Genomic DNA, 16,753 nt, shown 5'->3' with positions numbered 1-16,753 from the left:
CGATCTCTCAACGCACGAATCTGCTCTTCAGCTGGGCCCACCGCCTGTTTCCAGTTCTGGTCATCAAAACAGGGACAAAAGCCAGCACTTCCACCACTGAGTCTATACCAAGCACTGTTCTGGACGCCTCACATACATTAATATATTTAACCCTCATAACAGCCCAGTGAGATAAGTGTTGTTAGCGTCCTCATTTTAGAAGAGGAAGTGAAGCACAGAGAAGTTAGGTAACCTGTCCAATGTCACACAGCTGGGAAGCAGCAGGGCAGGGATTGGCACCAAGGCACCGGGGTCTGAACTCAGCCACTCTGCGGCCTTGCTCATTCTCCGTTTTGTATTACTTCTTTCAACACGCCCAACATCGATTTTCTTTCCTAACTTTTTGTTTTGAAGCAATTTGATTTATGGGGAAAAAATGCAAGAATAGTAGAGTTTCTCAGCCTCCCTCACCCAGATTGCTCTGTTGGCAGCATCTCGGGTAACCATAGTACCTTGATCAAGACCAGGGAATGAACACTGTTGTAACACTACTAACCAAACGAAAGACCTTATTCAAAGTCCACACGCTTCTTCACTAAGGTCCTTTTTCTGTCCCAGGGTACCGTGTTGCACTGAATGACCAGCTCCTCTGTCCTTCCTTGTTTTTCATGATCCAAATACATTTGTAGGGTGACTCCCAGTTGCCGGAGACCAGCTCCAGCAACCAGGGGCTCCCAAAGGAAGAACGGCGTCGGTGAAAATAAAACAAAACTAAAATAAAAAACTAAAATAAAAACAAAAAATAAAAATGGACACAGACGACAGCAGTGTGTTGAACTGGCCGATATATTGCAGTAAACGTGGCCTTATATATGCTAGTGATTTCCTTATAGCATACGTCATCTATGTTTTTCTAACATTACCTAATTTTGAAAATGTTCCTACGTGTAAACAACCTTTAAGAAATAACATGGTGATTTTCCCCTAACTTTCCCACATACCCTTTGATTATAGATTAATTTCTTACATTATTCCATTATGCATCTGCGTTTATCTATAATCCGGAAAGCATTTGCTTTGCTGTTCTTGTGAAAGGCCCTCCATTTCTCAACACCTCAAGTGGAACAGTTACAGGGACATGACCTCCTAACCACATGAGGCCAGAAGAACAATGTGTTTGCCTCCATCCGAGGTGCCAGAAAGGGGCTGAAAAAGCCTTAGAAACCCATGCCTCATACATTCTCAGAGAGACAATGCACCTAGGAACCAATGAACCGACTAGGTTCAGTCATCATCTGGAATGCCTCCTGGGGGCCAGGTGGGCCTAGGGGTTGAAGTCACCTGTGCCCAGAGATACACTCCTCAGTTGCCAGAGTGAGGCTTTCTATGTCTCTCCTTTACAGGCCCTCTTTGCTGGCAAAGGCGCGAGGCTCTCCTTCCTGTAAGTAGAGGAGTCTCCATAGGGGATGGCAAGGGCTAAACGTAAGGCCGCACGATTTCTTGCGGAAACTTATTTTCTTCCCTAATGGTTCTTTTCCCAGGGGGCCTGCCGAGGGCAGTTCCCCAACAGACAATACCCCAGGTACGTTAATAAGGCCAAATTACCTAAAAGCGGGAGTACAAGAAGCTTCCCTGTCGGCGGGCCGCCCTGCAGTCACCAATCCGTCCGCAGCACGGGCCCTGCCACTCAGGCTGGGACAGCTCGGCTTCCAGCACCCAGTTACTCTGTACAACACTTCTCAACTGGCGGTTGTGTGGTTTCTTATGTTTGGGATGAGTGTGTGCATTCTTGGCAACAGTCCTACAGAAATGATGCTGAGATGTTCTCGTCAGACCACGGAGATCACGATACTGATGTTTCACTACTAGCGATGTTGACCTTGACCCCCCGTTAAGGTGTGTCTGCTGGGTATTTCCATGTCAGGTTACTATATTTCCTATGTATGTAATTAATATGTTGAAGAGATACTTTAAGACCATGAAAATCACATTTCTTCCCAACTCTCACCCACAATTGAAGCATCCACATCCACCGGTGGTTCAGGCCAACAACTCTCATTGTGGGGTGTACTCAGCTGGCGATTTTCTGTTTTCGTCTTTCCTTCTCCATTTATTGCTTGGATTTCTGCCGTAAGGATGAGCTTTCTCTAACCTTTCACTTGTTGATTTAATCGAGTTCCTATCTAGGTTAGTGAGGATGTACAGATATAGATTTTATTCTCTGGCTTACAATTCAATACTTTCATTGTGTTTTTGCTGAAATTACTCAGCTTTTGCTGTAAGGAGCTCCTTCAGGCTGGCACCTGTTTTCTTACAACAGCCCCTCTTCGGTTTTGTCTGTGGCTTGGGGCACTCCTTCTCGCCGGCCCTTCAATCAGCCATTTCTCCAGGATCCCTGGTTCCTTCGGGAGGATGGTTCCATCCCTGGTCTTGGGAACCAAAAAGTCCCCATCCTGCCCCAGCTGCTCTGTTTTCAAATGGATTATCTCCCGAGAGAAGTGGATTGATAAAAGGACCAAAAGTCGGGAGGGAGGCCACCTGCCTGACTGGACTTGTGGCCAGAGCTGAGCGCTTGGAGAGGACTTTGGAGCAAGACTGAAAACAGAAGTCCATCAAACTTTCAGCCCTACAGCTGCAGCAGCTCCAAGGCCAGAAACCCCAACAACACCTGCGCCTCCCAGGGCGCCTTCTGGGGCTCCACCGTCAAAATGCTGGCCCAGAAATCGATGCCTGCTTGGTAATCAGCTGGGACGCTGGAAAACAGATCCTCAAAGGGTTTCTGAAAACATTTCAACACCAACACCAACTCCTACTTTTGAAGGAGGGCCCCTGCCCAAGCCGTGTAGAGCAAGGCCAACAGGCCCACAGCCACCACTGAGCTCAAAGCACACAGGCTCATTAAGTGACCATCGGCCCTATTACATCGGACCCATTACAGCCAAGCACAGTTCTTAAGATTACCATACAAGGGAGCATTCCATAGGCCCTCACACTCCTTCACTCTGCCCCTATAACTATGTCTAGGCCATGTCTTTGAAATATGAACCTCAAGGAGATCATTATTATCCGAAGGTGAACAAAAGCAGGAAACTGTATTTGGAACTTGGGCAAATTAAAAATCTTAAGTGATTTTTCCAAAATATTAATAAAAGGCTTTAGCCATCTGAGCAGGTGACCATAACTTATTCCATCTGCCAGAAACACAATTTGCATAAAAAATGTATTATAGCCAGTGAGTTTTGTATTATTGTACCTGATTGATGGCTACAATTTTGGAATGGAGGGGCGCCTAGGTGGCTCAGTCTGTTAAGTGTCTGATTCTTGATTTGGGCTCAGGTCATGATCTCACAGTTCATGAGACGGAGCCTCACGTCGGGCTCTGCGCTGACAGTGTGGAGCTGGCTTGGGATTCTCTCTCTCCCTCTCTCTCTCACTCAGAATAAATAAATAAGCGATAAGATGAGAAAAGATGAGATGAGACAAGACGAGACGAGATAAGATAAGAAACTTTTGGAACGGAAGCTGTCAAGTCCTGTGTGTATCTGTCTTTATACGTGTATGTTGCAGTTGCCTGGTATTTTTCTACCTCTAGATGATATCGCCAAGATTAATTTAAAAGAGATTTATTTAATTGGCTTAAAGAAAATTAAGTACTTATATAAATTAAGTATTCCTAAAATTCTCAAGTATATAATAGAAACTAACCCAAACGCTTTTCAGGTTCATGATCTGGAAAAATACTCAGTAGTGAAGCTAACTTAAGTTTGTTGGAGGCTGGCTGGTCCCAGGACCCAGAGGGGGTCCCACAGGACCAGCCAGGAGGGTCTTGGGCCTCTCTCAGGATGGAAATTAAGCATGAGCCAAGAGGAAGTGAGAGCATAGTTTATTAAAGACACAAAAGAGTCTGGGAGACTCAGAAAGGAGAGGAGAGGGAGTCTCACCTTCGCTTGGGGCCTGGGGCACATGTCTTCTCAGTAACCCAGGAACAAAGATGAGCATCTAAGCATACTCCATAAGTCACTGGTGCCCTGGAGCCAGGGCTCTGAGTGCGTCGGTGGTCTTGGGAGAACGTTCCTGACACCTGCCCGGTCCCTCCTTGAGTGTTACCTGTTGTGCTGGAAGATTCCAAGGAGGTCACTACCTCCCTGACCTTCACGAGGGTATACATTACCTGTATGAGAAGTCGTGTGTAGGGCCAGGGTACAGGTCCTAGAAAGAATAAAAGGGGGAAAAGGAGCAAAAATGAAGTTTTTCATGGGGTCCCTTCAGCTCCCCTGTGTCAGACATGTCTTCTGAACGATCAGCATTGAACGTGATGTAGACACACAACTTTCGCTCCACCTGGGCTCGTTGGTCCCTAAGTGCAGGGCAGCTCTGTTACATTTGTCAGCAAGAAAAATAACTCAGGATGACGAAATTTTTGTAGGTAATCTGAACATAATTGTTGAGAACCCATGGATTAAATAGATGTAAGCGGGATAAAAGTTTTAAATAATTTCCCCAAAGCTTTTGGTAACCGGAAACCTTAAAGTTTTGCTAAGTTAAGTTAAATGATGGATAGTGACTGAATATCTAGATCATTTCCAAATAAAATAAAATATTGAAACGTTAGTTACTGAGTATAGGTTTGTCCAATTTGGGTTCCTGTTACAGAGAATCTAACGATATTGGGTCTGTTAGTGCGCGTGTTTGCGCCACACTGGAAATAACACCAATGCAGGACTGTCCTCTTGAAAACGTGCCCATAAACTCGCCCATCTGCAGAACCCTCACGTCGCAATCGCTGGTTCCTTGTTTTCACCAAAAATTAGGGCTCCTAAGGGTTCAACATTCTAATTAACATCTGTGATTAAAACTGCTACAAATAAGGGAAACATCTCCATATGCAGGGAAAGTGGGATGTGCATTTTTGGTAAAAGAACACATGAGGAGGGGCGCCTGGGGAGCTCAGCCAGCTGAGTGCCTGACTTCGGCTCAGGTCATGGTCTCACGGTTCATGGATTTAACCCCCACAGGCTCTGTGCTGACAGTGTGGAGCCTGCTTGGGATTCTCTGTCTCCCTCCCTCTCTCTCTGCCCCTCCCCAGCCCCAACTCTCTCTCTCTCAAAGATAAATAAATAAATAAATATTAAAAAAATAATAATAATAAGTGAAATGGACAGAAAGTTGTAAAAGGTCTGTTGAAAAGGAATTTTGTCAGAGGAATTTTATGTGTAATGAACTGGAAGAGATTGAACGAATTTGTCCTCAGGGTTTGAAAAACAGCTTTAAGATCCATAGTATACTTCTGTAATTATGTAAACCTGGGACATAATTTTCTTTCATCTGCCAAAAGGCATCAGTCTGCTCCTCATAAGAGATTGTGAAATGGTTCCCTCTAGTTTTCCAAATTATATGCAGAGAAAACAAGGATTCTATCTTTTGCCAAAATAATGTCCCATGTGTCAGCCCTTTGCTCACTAGAGGAGACCTAGTCCTCTGGATATTGAGAGGGCTAAGTCTTGGGGCACCTGGGTGGCTCAGTCGGTTGGGCGTCTGACTTTGGCTCGGGTCATGATTTCACGGTTCATGAGTTCGAGCCCCGTGACAGGCTCTGTGCCGACAGCTCGGAGCCTCGAGCCTGCTTTGGATTCTGGGTCTCCCTCTCTCTCTGCGCCTCCCCTGCTCACGCTCTATCTCTCAAAACTAAATCAACGTTAAAAAAATTTTTTTTTAAGGGAGCTAAGTCTTGCTCAGGGCTACGGAAGCTTCTGTGCTTGCCTGGGAAGCCTTACCCACTTCGGTTAGAGGGACAGCTAAACACCGTTTCACAGCGACCTGTGATTTTATTTGACTGTTTGAAGATCTTTTGCTCTTTTTGACAAACTTTCCCAAATGCAAATTCTACGTGATGTCTTTTCAACCTTGAACTAACTTTGAGTTTTACCAGAGGGTCCCGGAAATATCTTAAGATGTGTTTTCTTTCCTTATAAAAGGGAGATCTTAAACTAATTCAGCTCATCTGATACGTTACAATCCACAGGAAGCATTGTCAAATAAATCCTAAACCTTCTTTACGTTATGTCTGTGTAGGTATACGTTACAAATGTTCCGGAAATTATGTGAAATTTCTGGAAACCTGACCTGTCCCGATTTAATGCCATCGGTCATAATTTTAAAACGTATGTCACGGGGGCGCCTGGGTGGCGCAGTTGGTTAAGCGTCCGGCTTCAGCCAGGTCACGATCTCGCGGTCCGTGAGTTCGAGCCCCGCGTCGGGCTCTGGGCTGATGGCTCAGAGCCTGGAGCCTGTTTCCGATTCTGTGTCTCCCTCTCTCTCTGCCCCTCCCCCGTTCATGCTCTGTCTCTCTCTGTCTCAAAAATAAATAAACGTTGAAAAAAAAATTAAAAAAAAAATAAAACGTATGTCACGGAAATAGGCCCCCTTGTCAGCTCCACCACAGCGAGCTCCCGCCAGATATTAGCAATGGGCGTTTAAGCCGTTCATCACCTGCAGACAGCTGCTGCTTTACCGCCATGACTTTGCAGCCCGCAGGATCTAGAAGAAATTCACAGAACAGACTCCGGCGAGTGCTCTGGAGTACGTGTCCCCGAGGACTCCAGGATCGCACGGCTGAACTGGCTTTCAGCACACTATTTCTCGGAAGCTAGCTATGATTATAGCAATTCAGCAAAATCTTTGTGAACAAAGCTAAAACAGTGACTTTTTCTCCCTACTCAATCCCTCCAGAATTCAGACACTTTTGACTACTTTTCCTTGTGGCAATACACGTACTTAGTTGCATACGTGCAATAGCCCTCTGTTGTCCTTGTAGACGGCCCGCTGCCTCCGTGGCGAAGGTCCTACTGGAAAGGGTCATTCCTTCCTGCCCCCGCCCGTTGAACTTCATGGTTCCCAGGGAGCCCACTCGGCTAGTTGGATTCTCTGACCAGTTTGTGCTGCTTGTTCACCCTCACAACACCCTCACTGTGCACGACACCCTCATCCTCAGGGCTAATCAAACACACTAATGGCAGCATTTAGACTCAGTTGGCAAAATTCATAGAGAGCCTCCAAATATCCTGGCCAGAGGCATGATCACTAGTCCTGAATGTCAGGGTTATCCCTTTTGGAACGCAGAGTCTCTCACCCTTTGAGATACCCCAGGACACCCAGTGCACCTGGTTCCTGCTTCTTCAGACCCACAGCTAATAAAGGGAGATATGCTTTAACATTGGACGGTCTTAATTGCTTCTATTAGAAATAACCATGTTTTTTTTAATGTTTATTTATTTTTGATAGACAGAGAGAGCATGAACAGGGGAGGGGGAGAGAGAGAGAGAGAGAGAGAGAGGGAGACCCCGAATCCAAAGCAGGCTCCAGGCTCCAAGCTGTCAGCACAGAGCCAGACACAGGCCTCGAACTCACAGACCGCGAGATCATGAGCTGAGCTGAAGTCGGACGCTCAACCGACTGAGCCACCCAGGCGCCCCAAAATAATCATGTTTTGAGAGAGCAATCTTTTTACAGAGATGAAGACCTTAAGCCTCACATCTTACAACCCAGAGATTCTTCTACCAGAAAACACAGCTGCTAGAAGACTCTCCAACCTCACTGGAAAGGCCCCTGTCAGGCACCACCAGCCAAATTCCAGGCAATAGACTCCAGGCCCACATGACGCACTGAAGACAGCACCGAACCCCGACTGGCCCTGCACACCCCCTGGTGGCCTGCGAGTAAAGACTTCCCGGATTTGAAGCAGGCAGCCCCTCATGACACGCTTCCCCCAGGTGACCGACCAGGACTATGTACCCTTTCTTGCTTTGGCTCCTTGTTTTATTTTCTCTCTCTTTTGGGGGCAAGACAGGGCTCCTATCCACGTTTCCTAATCTATTACAAAAAGGGAAAACCTTTCTTACTGGTGGATCTGTCACCAGAAACTCCTATGTGTTCACAAAGTCTGAGACCTCTTGTTCTTACTTGCAACTAATTTCTCTTTAGTCCCAAAGGCCACTGCTGATTATCCACATAAGCCCACGGATGTTCCCTGCAGGCGAGACTAGGCCCAGGAAGACCTGGGACCTTGGTCCAGCTTCGCCCCGATCACAGCCTCGCGGCTCAGCCGAGTTCCTGCGTCTTTGCCCATCAGATAGCTTCCTGATCTAAGTGTGATCTCTCTGCCCACACGCAACAGACATACAAATGAATTTTCACATCTTTGCAAGGTTTTTAGAAAAGACACCTTGAGGAAGAGATGGCCTCACAGAGTGTCGTCCGGACTCCTCTGACCCATGGCTTGGAAGGATCAATCAGGAAATTGTGGCTAATGAACCTATCAATAACCAGGAGTCCTCAGCGCTCCCCCTGGTTTTGGTTTCGTGTGTGGCGGACAGTGGCATACGAATTTTAAGACAGCTGGCAAGTTGGAGGTCAATAGTTATTAGGCCATTTAACGGTCCCTGCTAACAACTACAACAAACGAGAAGCTTCCCATTGGCTTACCGCACTTAGGTGGAGGCATACCTGATTCAGTGTTGGCCTCCAGTGGGAGTGTCTTTCTTCCGTGGCTGGAACAGTGCTGATGAACACGTGGTCAGAAATCTCTCCCTGACATTGGGAGAACCGGCCAGCTCCACGGCCACAGCAGCGGCAGCCCAGCGGCCAAAGTACTTTTGGACGGCCACGTAGCCTCGATTAGGATCTGCTCGATGAGCAAGGTGTTTGTGCGAGAGCGAGTTCCACCCGCTGCAGGATAAATGCCTCTGGAGAAGTGGAAATGCACGGTCAGGGAACACCCGATCTCCCCGACGTTTCGTGGTCTTGATCTATTTAGCTGCCCGCCTTCCGGTCTGGGCCCCTCCTTTAGAATCTCCCTGCAAACAGGATTCGTCGCGTTACTTTGAATTCTGCTTTGCATAACTATTTCTGAACTTCGTACCTGCCGCCCGTCAAGCCTCTGCAAACAGGGCCGTGGCCAGACTCTGCACCCGGTCCTAAGGGTCGACCTGCTGCCAGCACGTGCACTGCCCCTTTGCAGACCTAAGGTCGGTCTGCAGCAGAACTGACCTACTGTCCTTGAGACCTGCAGACCGCAGCCCTCAAGGAGTGAAGGCCCAGACTCTCCCGGAAGAAAAGGCCTGACCACATTTGGAAACAGCTGCCGCAGACGCCAGCCAGTCTGCCCGGGGTCATGTCCACACACGACTGCGGGCCGGGCACCTGCTTCTCCGGCACCCAGCCCCCCTCCCTCTTCCCACGCCTTCACCTGGACGGGGAAGATGGTCTTTGGGCCTTTAGTCCGTCCTCTTCCCAGGTCGCCAGCTTCCTGAATAAAGCAACCTTTCCTTCCACACATCACTTCTCTCTCGAGTGCTCATTGTCAAACGGTGAGCAGCTGCACCTCACTGAGTTCGGAACCGGTTCTCTGTCCTGTAACAGGGCGACGCTGTCTCAGTGCTTGTGGGGGCAATGTCCATAGACTGCAGGGTCCACAGTCTCCAGCCTGTGCACCCGTCCTCTGACAGGGCACAGGGCTTCCCAACCACCCAGGGATAAAGCCACTAAATGCAGAAAAGTTGATCTGATTAACGATGCTTTCAAGAAAGATCTTGATGGGGCACCTGGGGGGCTCAGTCGGTTGAGCGTCTGACTTCGGCTCAGGTCCTGATCTCACAGTTTGTGAGTTTGAGCCCCGCGTTGGCCTCTGTGTTGACAGCTCGGAGCCTGGATCCTGCTTTGGATTCTGTGTCCCTCTCGCTCTCTGTCCCTCCCCCACTCACACTCTCACTCACTCTCTCTTGAAAATAAAATGAAAATGTTAAAAAAATTTAAAAAAAGAAAGAGCTTGATCAAAAGGGCGAAATGTTAAACAAAGGAAACCTCATTTTTTGTGTGTGATACTGATTTTTTTAATTTAATTTTTTTTTTTAATTTACATCCAAGTTAGCATACAGTGCAACAATGATTTCCAGGGTAGATTCCTTTAGCCCATCCCCCCTCCCACAACCCCTCCAGTAATCCTCAGTTTGTTCTCATTATTTATGAGTCTCTTCTGTTTTGTCCCCCTCCCTGTTTTTATATTCTTTTTGTTTCCCTTCTCTTATGTTCATCTGTTTTGTCTCTTAAAGTCCTCATATGAGTGAAGCATGTGATTTTTGTCTTTCTCTGACTAATTTCACTTAGCATAATACCCTCCAGTTCCATCCATGTAGTTGCAAATGGCAAGATTTCATCCTTTTTGGTTGCCCAGTAATACTCCATTGTATATATAGACCACATCTTCTTTATCCATTCATCCGTTGATGGACATTTGGGCTCTTTCCATCCTTTGGCTATGGTCGATAGCGCTGCTATAAACATTGGGGTGCCTGTGTCCCTTCGAAACAGCACACCTGTATCCCTTGGATAAATGCCTAGTAGTGCGATTGCTGGGTCGTAGGGTAGTTCTATTCTTAGTTTTTGAGGAACCCCCATACTGTTTTCCAGAGTGGCTGCACCAGCTTTCATTCTCAAAGGAAACCTCATTTAAAATGGAGTCGAGGGGCGCCTGGGTGGCGCAGTCGGTTAAGCGTCCGACTTCAGCCAGGTCACGATCTCGTGGTCCGGGAGTTCGAGCCCCGCGTCGGGCTCTGGACTGATGGCTCAGAGCCTGGAGCCTGCTTTGGATTCTGTGTCTCCCTCTCTCTCTGCCCCTCCCCCGTTCATGCTCTGTCTCTCTCTGTCCCAAAAATAAATAAAAACGTTGGAAAAAAAAATTAAAAAAATAAAAATTTAAAAAATAAATAAATAAATAAAATGGAGTCGAGTGGCACCTGGGTGGCTCTGTCGGTTAAGCGCTGACTTCAGCTCAGGTCATGATCTCGCGGTTCGTGGGTTCGAGCACCGTGTCGGGCTCTGTGTTGACCGCTCAGAGCCTGGAGCCTGCTTTGGATTCTGTGTCTCCCTCTCTCTCTCTGCCCCTCCCCCACTTGTGCTCCGTTTCTCTCTGTCTCTCAAAAATAAATAAACATTTAAAAAAATTTTTTTTAATAAAATGGAGTCAAGGAACCCAGAAGGGGGGCCGCTCATGCCCACCCCTCCATGCTGCAGCCTGCGAGACGGCGCAGGAGGAAGATAATCCTGACAGGAGAGAACGTTTCTCACACCGGGTCCGTGTCTTGCCTTTAGAAAAAGCTGGAAGGTCTCGCTGCGCCCAAAAACCACACACTGACCTCCACCCAGAGCCACCAGACACTGCGCAACCTGGGGCTCGTGTTCCAGTAACCGTCTGCCCACAGCAGCCCTGCCTGATTTGCCCTGAGCCCTGATGGCAGCGGACTTCCCTTCACTCTCGGACCTGCCTGCGGTTCGCCACAGCCCTCATGCCCCAGGTCACAATTCCTCTGCTTTACCAAATAAAGTCCTTTTGCTAAAATAACTGTCTATTTTATTTTTAAGATTGACAAGCACAAGCCCAATATTCAAATTCGGTTCCTTACAGTCCTTCCCTCCTGCTCAGGGCTCGTATCGTTAATTATGTTAGTCGCGCTTTCTTTTTGATGTTATGGGTCGATGTCACACACTGACTCAACCGGGTGCTGTTTAAAGTCCCCTCCACTGTGGCCATTCCCTGGGGATCCTCCAGCCCTGTGGCAGCTTCCATCCAACCCCCCCAATCTGCCAAGGCAGGTGCAGAAGTGGGGGCTCAGGTTGAGGGGGTGTCCCTCTGGCGTCGGCCTCTCCACACCAGAGAGCTGGGGAACAACAGAGTCACAGCACACAGTGAGGCCGCACACACGGTGTGGCTTTCCACGACGTCAGCTCCGTTCGCTCCTAAAGCGGGTTCAGGATGCCAAACTCAGTGACATATTCCACCGCGTGCTTAACTTGGCTTCTTATGCAGCACACGGAGCAGAACATAAGTCACACGACACAGAAACACCAAGGGTGGGAAGTCAGTCTGTGGGTGTGAAGCCGAGATCCGGCCACAGTCGGGTCCGGATCAGCTCTCGGCACCCACCGCATGTTACGATCAGGCTGCAGAGGGTCTAGTTCTGTTCGGAGATCCATCGGGCAGACCCTTCGGCAGCAGCCGCCTCTTTGAAGTGGTCAGACATAGAGGGGTTGTGTCTGAAGAGCCTGACGGTTTGCTGCAAAAACCATTCCTTTTTTTAGGGGCACCTGGGTGGCTCAGTGGGTTAAGTGGCCGACTTCAGCTCAGGTCATGAACTCGCAGCCCGTGAGTTCGAGCCCCACGTCGGGCCCTGTGCTGACAGCTCAGAGCCTGGAGTCTGCTTCGGATTCTGTGTCTCCCTCTCTCTGTGCCCCTCCCCCTCTCACACTCTGTGTCCGTCTCTCAAAAATAAAACAAATAAACATTAAAAGAAAAATTTTTAATTGTTCCTTTTTTAAAGGGATCTAATCAGTCTTGGGCCCCTGCAGACCCCCTCTGGTCCTGCTGGCCGTCAGTTCTGGGGCGTCATCAGCTGGTGCTGGTCTCACAGCTGCGGTGACCTAACTACTTGCATCACTGTTGGACACAGGCCCCTGCTTGACACGAGTGACTCCATCTTGCTCTCTACAAATACCTTGCACTGCTTCACCATCTGAACCAAGCGTGGCGTTTCCTTCTCTGTCCCTTTCTCCCTGGGCTGCCCCCAGTCTCTCTGCTCCTGGGGAGCCCCGGGTCTTCCCCCCAGAACACCTCTGGGAAGCAGCGTGATCTGCCTCTTACTCTGTGTGGGTGCAGGCCTGGTCATGTCAAAATCCTGCTCCTCTGTGCCCTTTTCAAGGAGAGAGACTGTGGGTGTTTGCTGAAGCTGAAAGCTGCCCTCTCCGCTGGACGCCCAGAAACCGGTGCCGCCCTCCCCACCCCTCCTCAGGCCTCCAGAGGGCAGAGCCACAGAGACGAGGGGAAAGACTTCAAAGCAAACACACAAACAACTGTTGCAATGGTTGACGCTGATCCTGGAGCCAGTACCCCAGTCTCGCGGCAGCCGGAAGCCAGTAGACAAAGGTTCCCTGTGTCTGAGCAGGTTCTGAGGGGCAGGAATCCATCCCAGCGGCCAGGGTTTCCACCTCGCCGGCCCCAAGGGGGCCCTTAGCCGGGAAGTCACGTGGGCTGGTAATCAGAAACAGAACAACAAACTGAAGCAACAGAATCCCTTGTTTTTAGTGACTAAGTTGTTTTTCCCCAAGGACTTCCCCATGTCCTAGTACTTAGAACCTCTTTGGATGTGAACCTAGGAGTCTTAGTTCAATTTCTTTAAGGCTTAGCTTACTGAGGGAAAGGATTAACTCCCAAATGAGAATTTCTCCTGTATACCGGATATTGGAAAAGGGTTTACATTCAATTCCGGGCATTTTGAACGCTGTTCTAGAATCTGAGCTTCTTCGTGCTGCCCTTAGGTCTAAAAGCAGAACTTCTGGGGCACCTGGGTAGCTCAGTTGTTCGGCTCTCGATCCCAGGGTCCTGAGGTGGGGACCTGGGTTGGGCTCCACACTGGGCATGAAGCCTACTTAAAAGTAAATAAATACAAATTAAAAATTAATATTGCAACTTCTGTTTCAATGCTCTGGATAATGACCAGAGGAAACATTTTCTAAAGGCCTGAGGTACAAGGAAAGCCATTTCCACTTCTAAGTCAGCACGGCTGCACGTAAACTGTGTTCAGACCAAAAGCCTGATTTAAGGCCTGCTGTGCGAGCATCGTACACCAGCTTTGGGAATGTGTGGCCTACAGGAAAGCCTTCTTGTCCTGAATGAGATTTTGGGGGTGATGGTGGGGTTCGTGGGGTCTGGAGCCAATGGCCAGGAAAAGATTCTTAAAGGCGTCTTTGGTGCAAAAAGGTGATTTTATTAAAGCACGGGGGACAGGACCTGGGGGCAGAAAGAGCTGTGTGTATTTGGGAGCTGGGGAGAGTTAAAGTCCAGGGGGAGTTTCCAGTGAGATTTTCATATGCTAAAGACAACTCAGGATCCCAGAGGCCTGGCTATTGTCAGGCTAAGGTGGTTTTTCCCCCTAGCAAAGTATTAGCATGAAGACAGGAAATTCCTGGAGGAATGTTCTACTCCGCAGGCCTCAAGTGTTGGTCAATGGGCTGCAGGTGATATGGAAATTGAGTTCTATCTGCCATTTCCTTCTGCCTTTGTTCCCCACATCACTTAAGACATCGATCAATGCCCCTGTTCCCTACAATTCTTGATGTTATAACCCGTGATTCCTGCCTGGATGCTGATCAGAAATCTTTCTGAATTTTTCCAAGATGTGAGACAGAGAACCCTGTGAAATATCTGTCCCTCCTCCCGAGCACTTCCTTCCCGGTGAAATCTGTCCCTCTTCCGGAGCACTTCCTTCCCTGTGAGGCATGCTTCCTGGACAGCTGGCCTAACCCGGGCTGGATGAAATGCTTTCTTCCCTGCAGCAGATTCTAAAACGCTTGTTCACTTTGTGTCAACAATAACACGGTGAACAATAACTTGGAGGGGGGTGGCAGGAAGGGAACTGGGGCCCAGAATACAATGTAAGTCTAAGGAGCAGACAGCTCTTGCCTAGGTCGGGGATTTAGGAAGCAAGGGCTCTGACACCAGCAGCCCTGGGAGAGTACCTACAGGGCTGATTTTGTGGGGAAGGTCTGGACCCATCCCCAGCAGGGGCAGCCTGGTCGGCCATGGGGTCGGCATCAGGTCTAAGTGGTTGAAGCGGGAGGGGAGGAGAGGTTTGGCCCGGGGTGGGGTGGGGGGAGGGGGGATGGCAGGAAACCCTCCAGAAAGAAGGGCCCCCAGCTTATCTCTTTGATGCACATGGAGAATTCTCCTGTAAGAACCGTAAGCATCTGAGATCACACACACTTGCAAGCTGGCAAAGGAGCCTGCCTGTTTCAGAGGACACACCCCCTGGATCAGTTCACTTCCTCCAGCAAGAGCAGCGGCCAAATGTCACCCACAGAGGGTCTGCAGAGGGCCAGGCCACACCTGCACAAAGCCAGGGTGCCCGGAGAGGAGGCCTGGATAGGGGAAGCCTGACTGTCTATACTGGATGCGACCTCTGCCCCAACAGAGACATTAGGAAAGCTACACTGGACCACAGATAAGCCCAGCCTCTGCTCCAGACAGCGACACCGACTCCATCCTCCAAGCAGGTTCAGGAGGAAAACTTCCAGGAAAGGACAGTCTGGAACCAGGGGATGAGCCACGGGACAGTGCCTACCAGCGCTTCCCCTCCAGCTGCCCCCCCCCCCCCCTGTCTAGAGCCTTGAGGTCCCCTACCCCAGTCTCACTCCACAGGCAGGTCCAGGGGCCTGCCTCCACCCCACCAGGCAACTCAAGCAAGGAGTGTAAGGTTCGCGACAAGTTTGGGGGAGTCGCCCTCCGGCTGCGGGGGCTCAGAACTGAGCGAAGTGCCTGGGGCCCCACGTACGCCGCTATTCTAAGCTGGGCTCTCTGCGGCTTCAGCCCACTCGCGTCCCTACACCTGCCTCCCCCTCCCCTCCCCGCCCCCGGTCTTGAGCTTTCAGTGTGTCTCACAAAAGGCTCTGCGGACAGCAGGGCTCATTTGACCCCTGAGCCCGTGCCCCTCACACTTAGTGCCTCAGCCTAGGCCTCCTGGGCTGCCCGTGTCCAGACCCCTCCCGCGCTCCCTGGCAGGAGCCGGCGGCCACCTGGGGGGATCCGAGAGGTGGGGAAGTTCGCTTGCGGTCACCGGGTTCCGACGCGGCAACAGCGCAGCCAGACCAAGTCCCCGCCCCGCGCCCCCGCCCCGCGAGCCCCGGCCCGGCCCCCGCCTCCCCGCACCCCCCGCGCCCCTTTTCCGTCCTCCGCCCCCTCCTGCGGTCTGGAGGGTCCGGATGGCCGCCCACCCGGGCTTCCCAGGAACCCTCCGGATAACCTCACCCCAGCCGGCCACCCCAGGGCACAGGGTCTCATCCCCAGCCGGGTGACCCAGGAAACATGCACACACACACACCCCACCCCACCCCCACGCCCCCAGCACACCGCGGGAGCCGCTCCCTCGGACGGTTCCAGGGTCCTCTGCTGCCCGCCGGGTGCACACCCTCAACCCGGGCTCGGCACCCATCGCCACCCCTCCCGCAAGAGCAGCGCGGAGGGCCTGACTCCTCGGCCGCGCATGGGCCTGCGACGCCACCTGGTGGCCGCCTGGGCAAAGTGCGACCGCAGGGAGGCGGCGAGAGGGGCACGGAGCCGCGGAGAGAGGAGGGTGTCTCCCCCAGAGGACCCGTCACCAGGTTGCTGCCATCGGCCCCCCGATGGCGGCACTGGCTTAACCCGAAGTCTGATCCCGATCGGTCCCTATCGCATTTCTGATCAGACTAAAGCACAAATTAGGACACGCTGTAACCAGGGGATGGGGAGGAGAGGCGCTGGACCCAAACCTGAGGGATTTTGTTTTAACCTGAGGCAGTGGAGTTAGCCCGGTGCAGATGGACACAGACGCACAGGTGTGGCGGGAGGAACATGTGGCTGAGCGTGAATAAAAAAATAAGTCCCAAGAGAAATTTTTTAAATAACTTGAACTAAATTAAAAGGAAAACACAACTTACCAAAATGTTTGGGATGCAGCAGTGCTTACAGGGAAATCAATAGAATTAAAAGAAGAAATTAGAAATTAATTAGAAAGAAGAAAGACCTCGTGGCGCCTGGGTGGCTCAGTCACTTAAGTCTCCCACTTAAGTCATGACCTCACAGTTCATGAGTTCTAGCCCCTGGCATCCGCTCTGTGCTGACAGCTTGGAGCCTGGAACCTGCTTCAGATTCTGTGTCACCATCTTTCTCTGCCCCTTCCCTGCCTCTCAAAAA

General features: G+C 50.2%; 1 long non-coding RNA gene across 1 annotated transcript; it reads right to left on the bottom strand.

Annotated features, from left to right (window-relative positions):
• Nucleotides 1-3,846: 3,846 nt before the first annotated feature.
• On the bottom strand, nt 3,847-16,613 carry LOC109492263. The gene is made up of 4 exons (XR_006586763.1): nt 16,498-16,613; nt 9,224-9,387; nt 8,482-8,831; nt 3,847-4,188 (listed from the first exon to the last, which is right to left on the bottom strand). It is a non-coding gene; the product is annotated as an uncharacterized LOC109492263 (long non-coding RNA).
• Nucleotides 16,614-16,753: the final 140 nt, after the last annotated feature.

Source organism: Felis catus, chromosome D1 (genome assembly GCF_018350175.1).
Source record: "Felis catus isolate Fca126 chromosome D1, F.catus_Fca126_mat1.0, whole genome shotgun sequence".
Classification (NCBI taxonomy): Eukaryota; Metazoa; Chordata; class Mammalia; order Carnivora; family Felidae; genus Felis; species Felis catus.
This window is presented reverse-complemented; position numbering and strand designations above follow the sequence as displayed.